Source organism: Struthio camelus, chromosome 10 (assembly GCF_040807025.1).
Source record: "Struthio camelus isolate bStrCam1 chromosome 10, bStrCam1.hap1, whole genome shotgun sequence".
NCBI classification, from domain to species: domain Eukaryota; kingdom Metazoa; phylum Chordata; class Aves; order Struthioniformes; family Struthionidae; genus Struthio; species Struthio camelus.
In genome coordinates this window covers 5,761,468-5,776,531 of record NC_090951.1, presented here as the reverse complement: position 1 = coordinate 5,776,531, position 15,064 = coordinate 5,761,468, and the positions used below count along the sequence as shown (strand labels likewise).

The window sequence follows — 15,064 nt, the reverse complement described above, 5'->3', positions numbered from 1 at the left end:
GGAAGGCAGCGACTCTCAGAAAAGCTTTATAGAAAAGATCATGAAATCTCAGAAATTTTCTGCATTCCCTGGTGCTGGTGGTAAAGATAGGAGTAAATCCATTTCTTGTTGTCACCTAAGGCTAATCCATTCCCCATGTAAGAGCTGGAATTCTTGTTTTTGCTGTTTTCTCCATGTAGAAAGTGGAATATATGAAGAAACCATTGTATGACCCCTCTTTCTGGAGAAAGCAGGAAGAAATGAAAGCAGACCATCTCATTTATGAGCCAAGTTAGGCAGATGTCTTCATTTCATCATCTCTAAAATGGGGAAAAGGGCTTGGTCTTCATAGGGTATCTCATCTATGCATAGCTGTTTGCCTGGAGCTTTGAAGATGCCAATTGTTTGTGCAGAGAACTGAGCAAAAGCCCTCAGAAAAAGTTCATTTGTACATCGATGAAACAATCAAGTGGCAAAACTGAGCAAAGAAGGAAGGCTGCACCTTTTGAGGCAGTTGAAGGACAGGATCAAGAGGTCAGAACCACAGCTAACTTACCATGGCTTAACAGGTTACTCTGCACCAGCAGAATGAGCTGGGCCGACCATACTCTTTGGCCACTATACGTGTAAGGGAAAATACGTAAGCTTAAGTCTCTTCATTTCTTGTAATCTGTCCCTGCAAATAGAGAAGCGCTGTGCACAGGACGTGAAAACAACTTCCAGAAGTTGAGCCAGACCAAAGAAGTGTTATCCGGGGAAGAGGCTGCTTCATAACTTTCTTGGAATGAGAAAGATGCTGTTCAAAATCGTTTAACAAAAAGAATAACAAGAGGAGATGTCAGCAGGCTGTACATATGGAATGGGGTTAGTTGTCTTCAGAAAAATTAAAAATAGGTAGCTCATTGTGCCAAATTTTCCTGGCTGCTATCACAAACAGTCTCAAAATCTAGTGAGAAACTCACTGGGAAGATACACAAAATTGAGGAGCAAAGCAGCTACATACAAGTGGAGTTACTGAGTAAAGGCTATTTTGAAGATCTGAACATCAAACTACTACTGGAGATCAGAGCCTGATCAGAGAATAGCCATGGTTCAGATGTTATTTCTTTCTTCAAAAATAGCCGAAGGAAATCCTTTTCCTCTTTTAGCAATTGCAGTTGTGTGACTTTTGGCACTGACTCCACAGCACAGAAACATGAGAGAGACATCACTCCTGTCTCAGCAGGACCACGAAGGTGATGGCACGGAAGGATGGCACCCTTGGTGTGATGCTTTACTGGGAAGAGCTTAGCACCTACAAGTTGTAAAATACAAAAATGCTGAAACAGATGCCAATACTGACACAGGATATCTGGGTGCAGGATAACAAAATCAGGTTCATGCCCTAAGAAGAAGCAGGTGAGAGTGGTGAGATTTATGAGTCAGGTGAAAAAAGAGATACTTCTGCCTGAAGGGCAGTTAGTGCAGTGCTATAACATCCCTGCCGTAGCCATAAAGGGAGATGCATTCTTGCAGACCTACACTTCGAGAGTTCACTTTATTTTTATTTTTACTGAGCCCACCAAAACCAGTATCAATGCTTTCCGTGATAATACTTGCAGAATAAGTTGTGATGTCACATTAGCATGAACAGCAGAATTTTGGCCTTTCACTACCAGTGGGAAAAAAATCACCAAAGGTCTTCTTTCCTCATCAAGAAAAAACATGAAAAGTTCAGTGGACATTCAGGCCAAAATTGGCAGCAAGACCCACCAAAAAAAACCAACAACCCTGGAAAGAAGACTCTGAGCCTGCCAGTCCTTCAGTCAAGAGCCCATACTGACCAGCTCCATTTCCACTGAACATGATGACAGATTGCTGGGGATCATGAGTTTACATCTGGAAAATTTCACTAATTCTTGCCTATTTATTCTCTTTCTTTGGCCACTTAGAGATAAGATGCTGAGGGAGGAGGAACTGATGAACTTTCCTCCTGCGTCAGAGTAAAGGCCCAGTCTGCATTAATATGTGCTGATGTGTGCATGCCTCCATTATATGGTTGCATATATCTGTAATTATTTCCTATATAATTGAGATGCAGGGACATTTATTTCTGAACTGCAGATTGCATGCCGTCAAGATGAACGCAGCGCGAAGCACCCGCAGAGCACAGTACTGAAGCATTTTCTGCTGTCAGCTGTCTCCCAAGTAAGAACCCAAGCAATGTCTTTGGACAGACTGACCCAAGCAGGGGAGCATTTCATATGAAGGTCTGTAATACAAATGAAAGAAGATTAAAAGAGGGGACTGGGTACAGGCTTGATTTTACCAACTTCATTCCTCTTGAACAAGAAGCCAGCGCTTGCGTAGCTGATGACTCCGGTGACCTGCTGAGGAAGGTGATGCAAGGAAAACAAACAGAACTGGCATTAACTCTGTAGTACGCATTACTACTGTACCTCGTTAGTACTATACAAAGAGTACAGCGTGGTCCTTCTTTCAAGGAGCTCACATGGACTAATTACAGCTTTCATCTAATTGATTTTTTCTTATAGCCATTTCATATTTCTCCAATAGTGATTTTAATACTTTGAACTGGCTGTTTGACTTTCCCATTTCAGATGCATTCTGGCCTCCATTCAAAATTATGATAGAAATCCCAAAACCTTGAGCATAAGCTAGGTTCTCTCTTTCCCAAACTGGCAGTCTGCATGGGAAGTAGTGAACATATTTTTCACAGTTTTTCACAGTCTTGCATCTGACTCAGGTTGTTGTTATTATGCAGTAAGTGTTTCAGTCTGAACATTAAAGAAAGAAAAAATGTTCAGGTCCTGAGGGGGGAATAAAATCCACTAATCCAACATAGGCTTTATTTGCTTGTTGACTACCGACCGGTGTTGAGAACGGCAGGACTCCCAGAGCTTCAAACAGGATTAGAGAGTAGGAAATAGGACATTTATTTCAATTCACATTCTTATTTAAGTCTTTATTCAAGCTACACAGCTAGGTATTTGGACATCTGGTGAAAATTCTTGGCTGTACACAAGCTCTGAAAATGTTGTTAATCTTTAAAATCAATATTGCATTTAGGAAATCTCTCACCTACCTGTAAGTTTGTGACTGCTAATTCATCCATATGGCATTTCATGAGCCATTAACTATGTAGGAAAAGGCATTACGTTCTCTTTATCACCCTTGGACAACTTATTCCACCCTTATATTCATTAATGTGTAAATTACATTATTACTATTTACTCATATCAACTGGAAGGTTTAAAAAAAATCATAAGTAATTCCCATAACTGGGATCCAGGTGCTGGTTAAAGAGTACTTGAGCGCACCTTATTGATTATGTACAAGAATGCTGGGCAGGGACAGTGACAGGGCAGCCACTCTGCTCTCAAAAGACAAATCATCCCACCTGTGATCAGTGCTCTGAATTTCATCCTGTTAAAATAATAAGCTGAATTTTGCTTTACTTAAGAACCGGTAGGCTTGAAATAGAGACTGTTGAAATCAAACAATGGAGCTGTTGCTGTAATTTCCTAAAGCTGCTGTATTTGATTTGCCTTTAACTCTGTTAAGTGTCTTGGCAAACCTTTAATTTGAAATTTGTAGAGGCTGAGCATCACACCCTGCTAGGCCTACCAACAGATGGAAGAGCTACTAGAGGCAAAACGTATATCTTCAAGCTACAGGTTTTTTTTTTTTTCATAATACTAATCATGCATTGAAATTATTAGTAAACTCTGAGACTGACAGATTTATTTGCAGTGGACGGTGCCCCTGGAAAAGCGTGGGAATCAGATGCAGGTTGCTTGGCATGGGCTGCCTTTTGTTGTAGAAAACGAGAAAGCTGAATGTAAACACGGAAATCAAGATTGTGTCCCAGAGAGCAGAGAGTTTGGAAAATGTTAAACCAGCAGGATTGCAAATACGCTGTTGTGCATAGAGAGATCGCCCCCATCCCCTGGATTCAGACGAGAGCAGTCAGCCTCCTGCGCTGGGACGTGGAGGACCAAACAGGGAGGTTGCAGAGCCTGTCGTGCACCCCAGGTGCCCTTACTTGAGGAGATGAAAGCTGATTGCTACCCTTGGGATACTCTGATATTGAGCCATCCAGGCCTGGACTGCTGTGCACGCCCTTCTCCTTTGCACTATGGCTCTTGTTTCTTAACGGAGATCTTGACTATACTAGGTTCGACTCAAGGACTGGCAAAGCCAAAGGCAAAATACCCTTTAACTTCAGATGGAAGCCTACCTGGCATCCAGTGCATATATAATACCCAAATGGCCTGGGAGGAACTTAAATAAAGAAATCCATACATTTTCTCTTTACTCAGCTTGTTAACCTTTTCTTCGTTAATCATTAATCTTGGAACCGACTAAGTCACTGTTGGACTGAGCTGGTATTACTTTTTACCAAAATCATTCCTATCTAGGCAGGTGCCTATGAAGCCCACAGGGCTGGCGCATCCCGTGATCACACCAGCCGAGGCTCACTCCTGTGCCCTTCGGCAAGCAGGCAGAATTGCAGATGCTTATATCCCCGCCAAAGTCACGCGGCTCCTTTCTCCTGTGGGAGCGTTTCATCCATCCCCTCCAAGGAGTTACTGAGGAATTCTCTTTACAAGCAAAGGTCTTTAATAGAAAGTAGATCCCGGAGACTATTTGCTCCTATTGCCCTCTGTGTGCTGATATCGTTTTATTTTTAAGTACACCTCTGAAATAGGCTGTGGACTAAAAAAAAATGCAAATGGAAGTGAACCTTAGTATACAAGATAGATGCAAAATGAAATTCAGTCACGTAGAAAGTGCCAGTAACTTATTATACACGAATAGGATGGGAAGTACATTTTATCTAATCCCAAGGCATTTTAAAACAACTATTCAGCCTGATATATATCGTGTTACCGATTTTGAGCTGACTTTTGCAGATTGACTCTATTGGCCAATTTGGCTGTCATGCTTTGGAGTCCTCAACTGCCCAAAAATTGGTGCCACTGCCATTCTTGAAGATATTGTTAATGCAATGGGTATAAGGTGAACTAGAACAATAGGTCAGAATGAGAACAATCTAATAATAACATCAGCCAGCTGAGAGTAAAGAGTGCACATTTAGAGCTAAGCTTTTCTGCTATGGGATGAAAAATCTGGATTTTTTTAAGGATTAACTAGCTACACAACCACGAGAAAATATTTTCAATAGGAACAATATTTTGTCAATTTTAACAGTGCAATATGGTCAAACACACAAAAAAAATCAGGTCACTTATTACATCTATTTATCTACCAGTTAAGTTGTTTCCTTTGAGGCCTTCTGGCAACATTCAAGACTTCTTAAGATATCTTTCAGACTGCCCCCAGATTTTCTTTCATCAAGTGTATCATTCTTTGCAATGAAGAATAAGCCCACCGAAACACCAGGGCAAAAGAAGAAAAAAAGAGCTAAAACTTTGCAGATATGGGAATAAAATGAGAGCCTCTCTCACTTACAGTAGTGGAATTTCATTTCCGAGTTGGTTCACTGAATCGTGAACTCGGGCCAAAAGGGTGCTTTGTGCACTTAGCGAACAAGTATGTCTGAGCGTGCACGGGGGAGGGAAGTCTGGCTGTGTCATTTTGCTATGCTAGTTTATGTTTAATATAATCTTCAGTCATGACAAATTTATGCAGAGTGAGAACACTTCAAACACAGCAAACTCTAATGCTATCCAAATATCTCGGTGTTCTACAAACACCATGGACTGAGTTCAAATGTATCTTGGGGAAACATAAAAGCTTAAGCATCGCAAAAACCTGACATTACATGGCTGTTCCCTGATACACATCTGCACTGGTGTGGGAAGTTTCAGAGCGGGTGTTATTACGTGACTGCTTAGGGTGTCCAAGTAGCATTAAAAAGCGGTTGCGGGAGGATGCTGCTCGGGCTTCTTCCAGAGCACCACCTGCTTGCTACGGTGGGTCACTGAGGTGTCGGTGTGCAAGCACATGTGAAAGCACTCTCAGCAAAAGGCCGAATGTTACCTCGAGTCTGAAAGGTGCAAATTAACACAAAACGCTTGCTGCGCTATATCTGGAGCAGGATTTAACCCCTCATAAAGGTAGGTTAGGGAAAACCTCACCAAGTTATGTGTATATGGGGTTGAAATTGATATTCCAGCCTTACTGGCTGCTTATGTGTTATATATGCACTGGGTTTCAGATTTGTGACTGCAATATGGTGCAAACGCTTGGGCATAGAGACACAAGAAATGGGAGATTTCAGATTTGTAAGAAAGTGTTGAAAAAGCCCTCTGATTGTTCTTTAAGTAATTTTTCCTGTTAGGCAGGAAAACATCCAAAGATCTTTAAAAGTGTTGCTTCACTCAGTAAATGATCCCCGAATTTCCAGTAGGCTTGAAAGGATGACACATTTCAGCATAACTGGAGGGAAGCTGAATGAAGGATTCGACATCCAGCTACTATGTTTTTTCTTCGGTTAAGTCATCTATTCTTCTATTCCTATGCAGGACAAGGGTGCCTTCTTTGTGTTGCTATGCTATTGTACTCACTTATTTGTGTGTGTATTCAGAGCCCCTCTTGCTCTGAGTATAGAATTGTGTCAGCTGTAACCCAGTTACTCACGTGTACGTTCTGTACACATAAAATCTGTACGTTCATCAAATCCAGAGCAGGTTTTGGCTGAGGTATGTTTCCCACTAGCAGGCAGGTACCAAACCGACGGCATAGAGGCACAACAGGGTACAGCTCCCTTCTGTGAAAAGAAAGTCAAGAGCAACGTGAGAGGCAACAAAGTGTCTAGAAAAACTGCTTGCCTTCAAAACTTCAGACTTGTTCAGATTTCAGATTTTTTTTCTAAGTGTCCGTCGTCTGCTTTGCAGCCTTAGCAAATGAGATCACTAAAAGTGTGCTCAAGCCTGCATTTCCCAGGCTCATCTGCACAGTGGCCCCCTCCCGAGCGAGCAGTGTAGCTCCCGTGCTCTCTGGTTAGCCTGCACTACGGGCCATGCTGATGGGACACACAGGGTTTTCCTCCGGGCCTGGAGGCTGGCTCATGCCCAGAAACGCCTTTCTCGGCCCTCCAGAGGGCTGCTCTGCTTTGGAAAACACTCTCTTAGGCACATTACTACTCAAGAAAACCCTGGAGCGCATGATTCTGTTGAAGAATGTGGTTAAGGCTTTTTCCTGAATTGAGACCTGACTACTTTATTCGTAAACTGGGAGTGAGGATGGAGGTGGGCTACTTGCAAATCGGCCATCATTCAGCTGCCCTCCTGCTCAGGAGCTGGACAGGTGAGAGAGAAAAGATTAGGGAGGGTGACAGATCAGGGCTAGGAGTAACCAGCGTGGTAGATGGGTTTTGGCTTACCTGACAAACCCCTCTCGTCTGCATACTCTCAGAGATAACTTCATCCTAGAGGACAAGGGAGAAATGAATTTAGCGCCCAGTAAAATGAACCAGGTGAATTTGAGGGCTTCAGCGGCAAAATGTCAAGCAGATTCCCAAACTCTAGCGAGCCTGATTTTTCCTTTCATCTCTATTGGAGACCATCCAGCTCTACACAGCAGCTCCTGCGGCTCAGCAAAACGATCAGAACAGCATGCCAATAATTCTGACATAACAAGAGTGACACATTAATCTCACAGCTGGGTGTAACGAGTGATGGCCAAAACTCTGTGGGTAAAGAAATCAAAGGAAGGTTGCACTGTTTGTAGGTCACGCAGTTCAAGGGAACCCAGGCTACCAGTCTCCCAACGGCTGCCTGGGATTTTGAACACAACATGGTTAATGTGGTGCAGAGATAAAAAACGTGGCATTTCTTTAGTCTAAATTATCGCTTTGGTTTTCGAAAATTAATCATAGCAGGTTAGAGGGTCCAACACATTTTTTACAAGATAAAAATGCATGGTAATCTTCCTAAAAAAAGAGTGTGGTAACAATAACACTATCAGATTACTCCTAATGTGGAGCAACAGGGGCTCTGCTAAGCAGACATCACTTCACCTTAAGTATTAAGCTAATTCCCTCGTACCATCAGGAGACAGCTTTCCCGTCAATCACGTCTGGGCGCATGACAGCTTATGGCTTAACTGTTCCTATCTTGTATCATTTAACTAGATAGTATCTGTTTTGACATTCATGACTGAGATACTTGGCTTGTAATTGGGAATGAGTACAACAGAGCAGAACAGAATGATTTCCTCTTCCAAGGATGGTTGTTAGGGGGATGTGTCACTCTAATGCCTAACTTTACTGCACAATGGAAATCCTCACGTTAATGTGGCAGAACAGGGGCAATGAAGACCTAGGCATGCCTGCAGACTTCATAGGGAATGGGATATGCTCTGGAGGCACAAAAGAAAGATAACATTGACCAGCTGCTCTAGTCTATACTCAGTGCATGGGGCTCTGCATCCGCAAAATCCAGAAATTTGCACAGCTCTCACAATACGTCAGTGAACATGAGGCTGCTGTGGGTCAGACAGGGTGCCCTGATGCTAAATAACAGTGTTAGAACACTGCTATTATTCTTCATTAATACATAGGAAGTAAAAAAGCTGTCAAAGCTATTGACAGCACAAACCAGCAATAATTATGAGGTCAGAGGAGGGCATATAGTTTCTTGAGCTGTTTGATGTAACTGTTACTGTCAGGTGAGGGCCCTAATTAATGCAGGTATCTCACTCTAATTACATGGATCCAGCCTCTTTGTCTTTCCAATAATCCATAGAGCTGTACCTGGCATTAATCTTATTAATGGAACTATTACACTGCCTACAAATTAATTGCCAGCATGAGATTATCTACTGCATGTGCTTGTGTATACAAAGCTTTCTTTTCCCTGAACTGGAGGAATGGGAATCCCCCAAAGTTCTCCAGATTTTAAGATTTACATTTTCAAAGTTGGTCCCTAATGTTGAGGTTTTGAATGTGGGTTTTGAACATTCAGATACAGGAAACTTAACCTTCCTTTTCTGGTCTTTCATATAGTGCTGCTGCTTGTAACACCCAGCTTATTGTATGAGGAGCAATGCCATCAATTACAGTATGATTATTTCAGACTAAATGAAAAAGTACTACTTAGTGAAAAGGTTTTGCAGCCTGGCTTCTCTGAGAAGTGCAGAACACCCAATGGTGCCATTCTCTTCAGTCAAAAATGAGTTTTGATTTTTGGTCCAAGCAGATGGAGTCAAAATGGGAGTCAAAAATTGGGCCTCCAACTCCTTATTTAGTCTCCTCCATAAATGGATGACTCTAATTAAATTTTCCCCCTTCTCAAAAGCAGACTTTTACACTATAAGTTATAAGTGAGTCTACCAAAGTGCTAGGGCATAGGAGAAACAACTGTGGATTTGAATGCCGTGAAGAAACGGACACATGAAAATGAAATGAAGAACCTGAAGGATAATTTACTTAATGACCAATGGTGCCTCCGGAGCATGTTTGGATATATGTATCCAATTAGTCTTCCCTTAAAAAAATAAAATTGAGTACATTTAGTTCTGCTGTGTACTTATTATTGAAAAGACAAAAAAGTAGCAGCTGTAATGCACATTCTTGTGTTTTTGCAAATATGTGTTTAGATGGGCCATATGTTTTTCCAAGATTTATTAAAAATTTATCCGTATGAATACAGTATGCAAGAAAATGATCGTTCTGATGTTGATTACACTTCAGATGTTGGTTTCTCTCTGTAGATATCTCAGTGTCTCGCAAGCTGGTGGCACCCTGTTCCTGCAGTAGGTGCATTTCTGCAGAAGGCAAAGCAGGTCAGGCATTTGCAGGGTTGTCTCACGAAGCGTTCAAAGGTTCCTACCTCTATCTTCCCACCAGCGTGGAAATAAAGACTGCAACGGGCTTTCCTCCCTGTGACTTGGGGAGTTAAGTTTAGGAAGCCCCATTTCTTGTAATTTCTATACTTGAGTGCCTGCAGGATGAATAAGTAGGCATAAGGATGAAAACACACACAGGGGCATGCGTTGCATAGCTAATAGCAACAGTCGTGGCTCGGTGGCACAAGTGCCAATGCTCACAGTGCTACCTCAGTCAGAATATTCACCTCCAAGCAAAATAATAGTACATCAGTCCCGCTCTGGAGATAATCTGCCTACTTAATGGGAGGCCCTGCTCACCCGGAGAGAGACCAAGTCATATAATCCAATGGTTAAAAGAAAATCCCCTCTCGAAAAATGCCATTTCCAGAGTGCTATACTAGACCTTAATACAGGCAGTTGTATTCTTTTCCTCCTCACGTTGATAGAGCATGAAAGCTAAACACCTAATCGTTTAGATTTCTATTAGAAACACAAGCAAAAATTGAAGTGACAGTAATATAATAGTACTATATTTCAGCCACCATTGACACCAAATGTCTGAAGCGTGGAGCTGTCAGGAAGTCTAATAAAGCCAAAATAGAAGTGACAAAAAGAAACAATTCCGTGTTAAAGCTTTAATTTCTGTACAGCTCCTTGGCTTTAGCTGCTGGATGTGTTAAAATCAGCACAGATGGGAAATACACCATCCCAGTTGTGCAAAGACCCTTGCTCTTGGGGGAACTCATGCACCTGCTTAATCAAAAGACATTGAGCCTGGCTGCATTAAAACCCTCAAAGCAAAACCATACGTCTCCATGCCATGAAGTGGAGGAGGACACTACCTGAGTAACTGAAGGCACTTAATTTCACCCTGGATGTCACTATGAATTTAAGACATATATTGATTTCCCTGCTGTTCTGGTACTTTATGAGTGATTTCTTATGTAAGTGTCAGGTAAGAGACATGAATGGAGACCTAATTAAAGTGTATACAAAGTACAGGCAGTAAATCTGTTTGGCAATGTCAGCCTGCTTTATAGCAGCCCAGGAGAGCAAACACAACGGCATAAATGAAAGGTAAAGAAATACTAATCGTCTGTGATTTTCCCGGAACAACAGCTTAGCTCGTGAGACACTAATGTGAAGTTGCTGGGGATCCTGAAGAAAGAAAGTTGCTATTCCTGGGATGTGTTCGACAGAAACAGATCTAGAAAATGATAGGAATTTTGCTCTTAACTTAAACAGCAGCCCCATGATTTGCCCCTGTATTGTTGCCATTATTCTATCACTGTTTTATCTTAAAGCTTTCTCTCCATCTGTAATCTATCCCAGTAGATTTTTATACCCAGAAGAGCTTTGCAGAGACAAAGAGAGTGCAGAAAAATACCAGGGAAGTGAAACAATTATTATTTTTGTATTAGAGATAAGTAGGAAAATGATCTACTGTTTGTTTTACGACAGACCTTAGCAAGGCTGGTGCTACCATCCTTTGAGGAGGAATGGACCCTGCTCAGAAAAAGCTGGGTAAGAACCCAAAATTCTCACACTCACATTTTGGATAGGTTGAAAGGTTCAGAGCTACAATGAATTAACAGCTTTATGGTAACCTTTTCAAAAGCGAAATAATTTTGGACGTGTCTATCAGAGTGCATGCAAACAGATGCCAGTTTTCTCTGCCTTCATTCCCAGCTAGGTGGAAATTCTCGTCTGCTCGTCATACACAGCTGCTTTTTTCTTTTGGGAAATAGCATGGCCTTTGCAATAAATACCAGTAGCGATAAATACTAAGGTATATTGGCTTGGACATAGCACTTCACTAACTTCTCTCTACAGCTTTTTAGACTGGAGCTGGCTTGAGTTTCTGCACAAAGGAGCTAAGGTCCAAATGAAGGTGTTAAACACTTAACTCCCTGAAATGACTACTGAAATCTGAATAACAATGGGGCTTGGGTTGCTCGTTTCCTTAGCTTCTCCTGAAGGTGGGATTCTGGAGCTTTTCAGAATGCTTCTGAACTGCTTCTGTCTTTAACAGCTTGGTCTGGAATCTGCTACATAGCTCCTCTAGACTCTTGTAGTTGTGCTTGGACAGGGAAAAATCTATTCGCAACCTTTTGTCTTGGTTGCGTGGCCTGGGACCTATTGAAAATTTATGCATTCATTCTGTTCATTAAGTCTTCATTAGGGTGAAAGTCTTCTCTTTTATCTTCTGGGTTTTCCTATATTGTCCCTGTGATAATGTGATGGGATGGCACCTGCTAAGAAAATCTGTTCCTTTGTAAAGCCAGTCATTAATAAGAAGCAAGTGGCTTTGCCACAGGGATGCCGGTAGTATTTGGCTGACAACATCCCTTACGATCCTGGAGAGAGTTTAATGGATTGAACAGGTTGATGTTGTCATTTTCAATTTGCTGAACCATCTGACAGTGCTCCCAACAATTAGCACATAGAAAATATGAAAATACGTTACCTCTTACATTCAAAAAATATATGAGAAGCTGCCTATTCTCTGGAGCTGTGTAACAACTTGTTATTCCGAAGTGCTTGCTTTTACTTTAAATAGATTTCAGTACAGCAGTGTCACCCTAACCTTGGGATAAATTTAGCTTTACTCAGAGTCAGTAAAGGGCTTTGGAGTCACTTAAAGCTGGTGAGGAAATAGCGTGTAGCACGTACGCTCAGGGCTTTGGGAAGCGGCAGAAGCGGTGCATCCAGCAGCTGTTGTGCTTGCACTTCATGGCCGGGGTCATCCGGAAAGTGGAGGGTGGGTGCAGGAGGCCGGTCACAGGGCTCGTTGCTTCGCCTTGTGGCTGTGGGAGCACTCCTGGGACAGCCCGCATGACTTTGGAAACACAAGAAGGATAAAAGTGACTCACCCAAGGTCATGCAGAGGGAATGACCAATCGCCACTCACCTTGTCTCCAGGGTCCTGCTGAGTAGCCTGGAGAAAAGAGGAAGAAGAGCAGCACAAATTAGCATGCACCAGGAGGTACTGCAAACATTGAGAGAAGTCCTGCAGCCTGGCATACTGGAGCTAGAAGGTTGCTTTAACTTCCTGAGTGGACACGAGGCCATGCAATGCAGCTGTCACCTAAGGAGAGACTGGAAGGAATGTCTAATGTCAAAAAGCTGAAGGCAGCAGACATCTATTTTTTAATGCAATGGCAGCTGAGGTCGTTTTAGAACCTCTATATCTCATATTAAGAACAAATACATCTTCTGGCTATTGACAGTGGTGGTGTTGCTCGCAGAGCCCATGACACGGGGTGACCTTCTTCTGAGAAAGGGGCAGGTCAAGAGGCCCAGACAGCTGAGCTCTCGGACAAGCTGAGGGTTTTATCATGGAATTTACACTGGAAATTGGGCAGAAGGATCCAGTTATGGGAGGCAGGGATTCAGGCCCATGTTTTTGCCTTTCTGATGCTCAGCTAACTGCCTGGCTGGAATGGAGTGTTGCACAGCCATGGGTGGAGATGTTCCTGTCATTTTGGGCAAATCCAATTTCACTAGGCTTGTAATCTACTCTCTTCTTTGCCACACCAGTTGATAAGGAAAAAGGGGTTTGAAGAGCAATGGGAGAGTCATTCGAGTCATTCAGTGTGTGGTTTTTGTGAAGGGAATATGATAAACGCATAGAGAAATCCTTTAAATAAGGTAGGCAGGCTGGGGCTGGTGAAGCGTTCCTGCTGGGATAGACTAGGAGAAAGACATAAACCCTATCAGCAGGGAAGTGACCCCTGTTTTTCAGTGTAGAGCAACAGATGATGAATAATCGCTCACGTTTTGGCTACCTGTGCTGAGGTGGTCCTCTAACACAGGCAGTTACACCGGTGCCTTGCAGACCACATCTGTCTCAGGGCAGACAGTGAAACCACTCAGAAACCAACAGCCTGATGTCTGTTATCCCTATATGCATGGCCGGCTAGGCTTGCAACCCGGAGGAGTGGTCAGGATGGGAGAGGAGAGCCCAAAACTGGTACCTGACCTCAAAAGGAGAATTTGGAGGTGCTCAGGCAGCTGCAGGTTCCCGTGACCAGACCTCAGTGCAAATACTTCTAGTTCTCAGGAAAATCCCCCAGGATTTGGCTCAACCAGCCCTCACTTGCAGGAGGTGAAAGGAGTAGCCAGAAGGGCTGCATTGCAGCACCCAAACATTGCAGCCGTCGAGCCTTAACCTCATGTGCGTGTAGGAAATAAAAGTTTCCTTCTCAAGCATTGAAACTCTGAGCCAGGAGTGTAGGAAGCTTTTTGTTTCTGTGCAGGTTTTCGTGCTGTTTCTCCTAGAGACAGTTTTGAAAAAGACTGTCAGAAAATCTTCAACAAAATACTAAAGAAACACATGGGGAACTGCGAACATTCAGATTTGAATATAAAGATGAACTGACAAGCTGCTTCATGTGGTATCACTAAACTTCACAGCTAGACTTTTTTTGAAAACCAAATTATCATGTAAAAATATGCCTGTAATGTTAAACTTGAGATGAAAACTGCTTATTTTTGTGTTTAGTGTTATAACTAGTAGAAGGAAAAGTTTCTGTGGTTTAATGTTTAATAAGATTTTGATTTATTTTTACATTTATGGCAGCTTAATTATGAACAATATTCATGATGCTGCAAACACATGGGGGTTATAAAATTGAGGAAAACCAGGATGATTTTAAGAATATTTTATACTCTGAGATATTTAAGAAAAGTTACGTGACACACTCTACTGTACCTTTCAGTCAGGAGACAGCTGAGCTTGCATTAGGGCTTCAGAAGCAAGTGAGCATTGCTTACACACAAGTGAGCGACTGCTGACACACAATCCGTGCTACTTTTAAGTAAGAAAAGGGTCTTTTACATGTTTTCCCCATCATGCCTCTGACAGGCAGCACGTCAGTGACCGCTGGAGGTCACTATTAATTCACACAAACGTCACGCGAAGACCATGAGGAGTGCCGCTCTGCCTGGGCTCTCCGCTCCCGCGCGCCAAACTTTCATGGATGCTCTACCTGGATGGATTAAATAGGATCAAGGACTGCTCATGCTTTTGGAGATAACTGAGCAGGACAAAAAAGGTGTTTCTTTATTTCTCTCTCTTTTTATTTTTAAGGGTAGTGTGATGTTCAGAGTGCCGAGGCAAAGCTATTCATAGTCAGAATGGAACGTAGGACAGCAGGAAAACAACACAAGATTTTTCTTTATCCTGTCTTTCAAACAAATCGCTATGCCCAAATCACCCTAGTCAAGCCACGCCTAGGACAGAGGGTTTGCTCGGTAGTGCAAGGTGTGGGAATTTGTAGGCAAC

At 42.5% G+C, this 15,064-nt stretch overlaps 1 long non-coding RNA gene across 1 annotated transcript; it reads right to left on the bottom strand.

Moving 5' to 3' along the window:
* Window positions 1-6,635: 6,635 nt before the first annotated feature.
* On the bottom strand, window positions 6,636-12,853 carry LOC138068457 (uncharacterized). Its single transcript, XR_011143266.1, has 3 exons — window positions 12,689-12,853; window positions 7,331-7,375; window positions 6,636-6,715 (listed from the first exon to the last, which is right to left on the bottom strand). It is a non-coding gene; the product is annotated as an uncharacterized lncRNA (long non-coding RNA).
* Window positions 12,854-15,064: the final 2,211 nt, after the last annotated feature.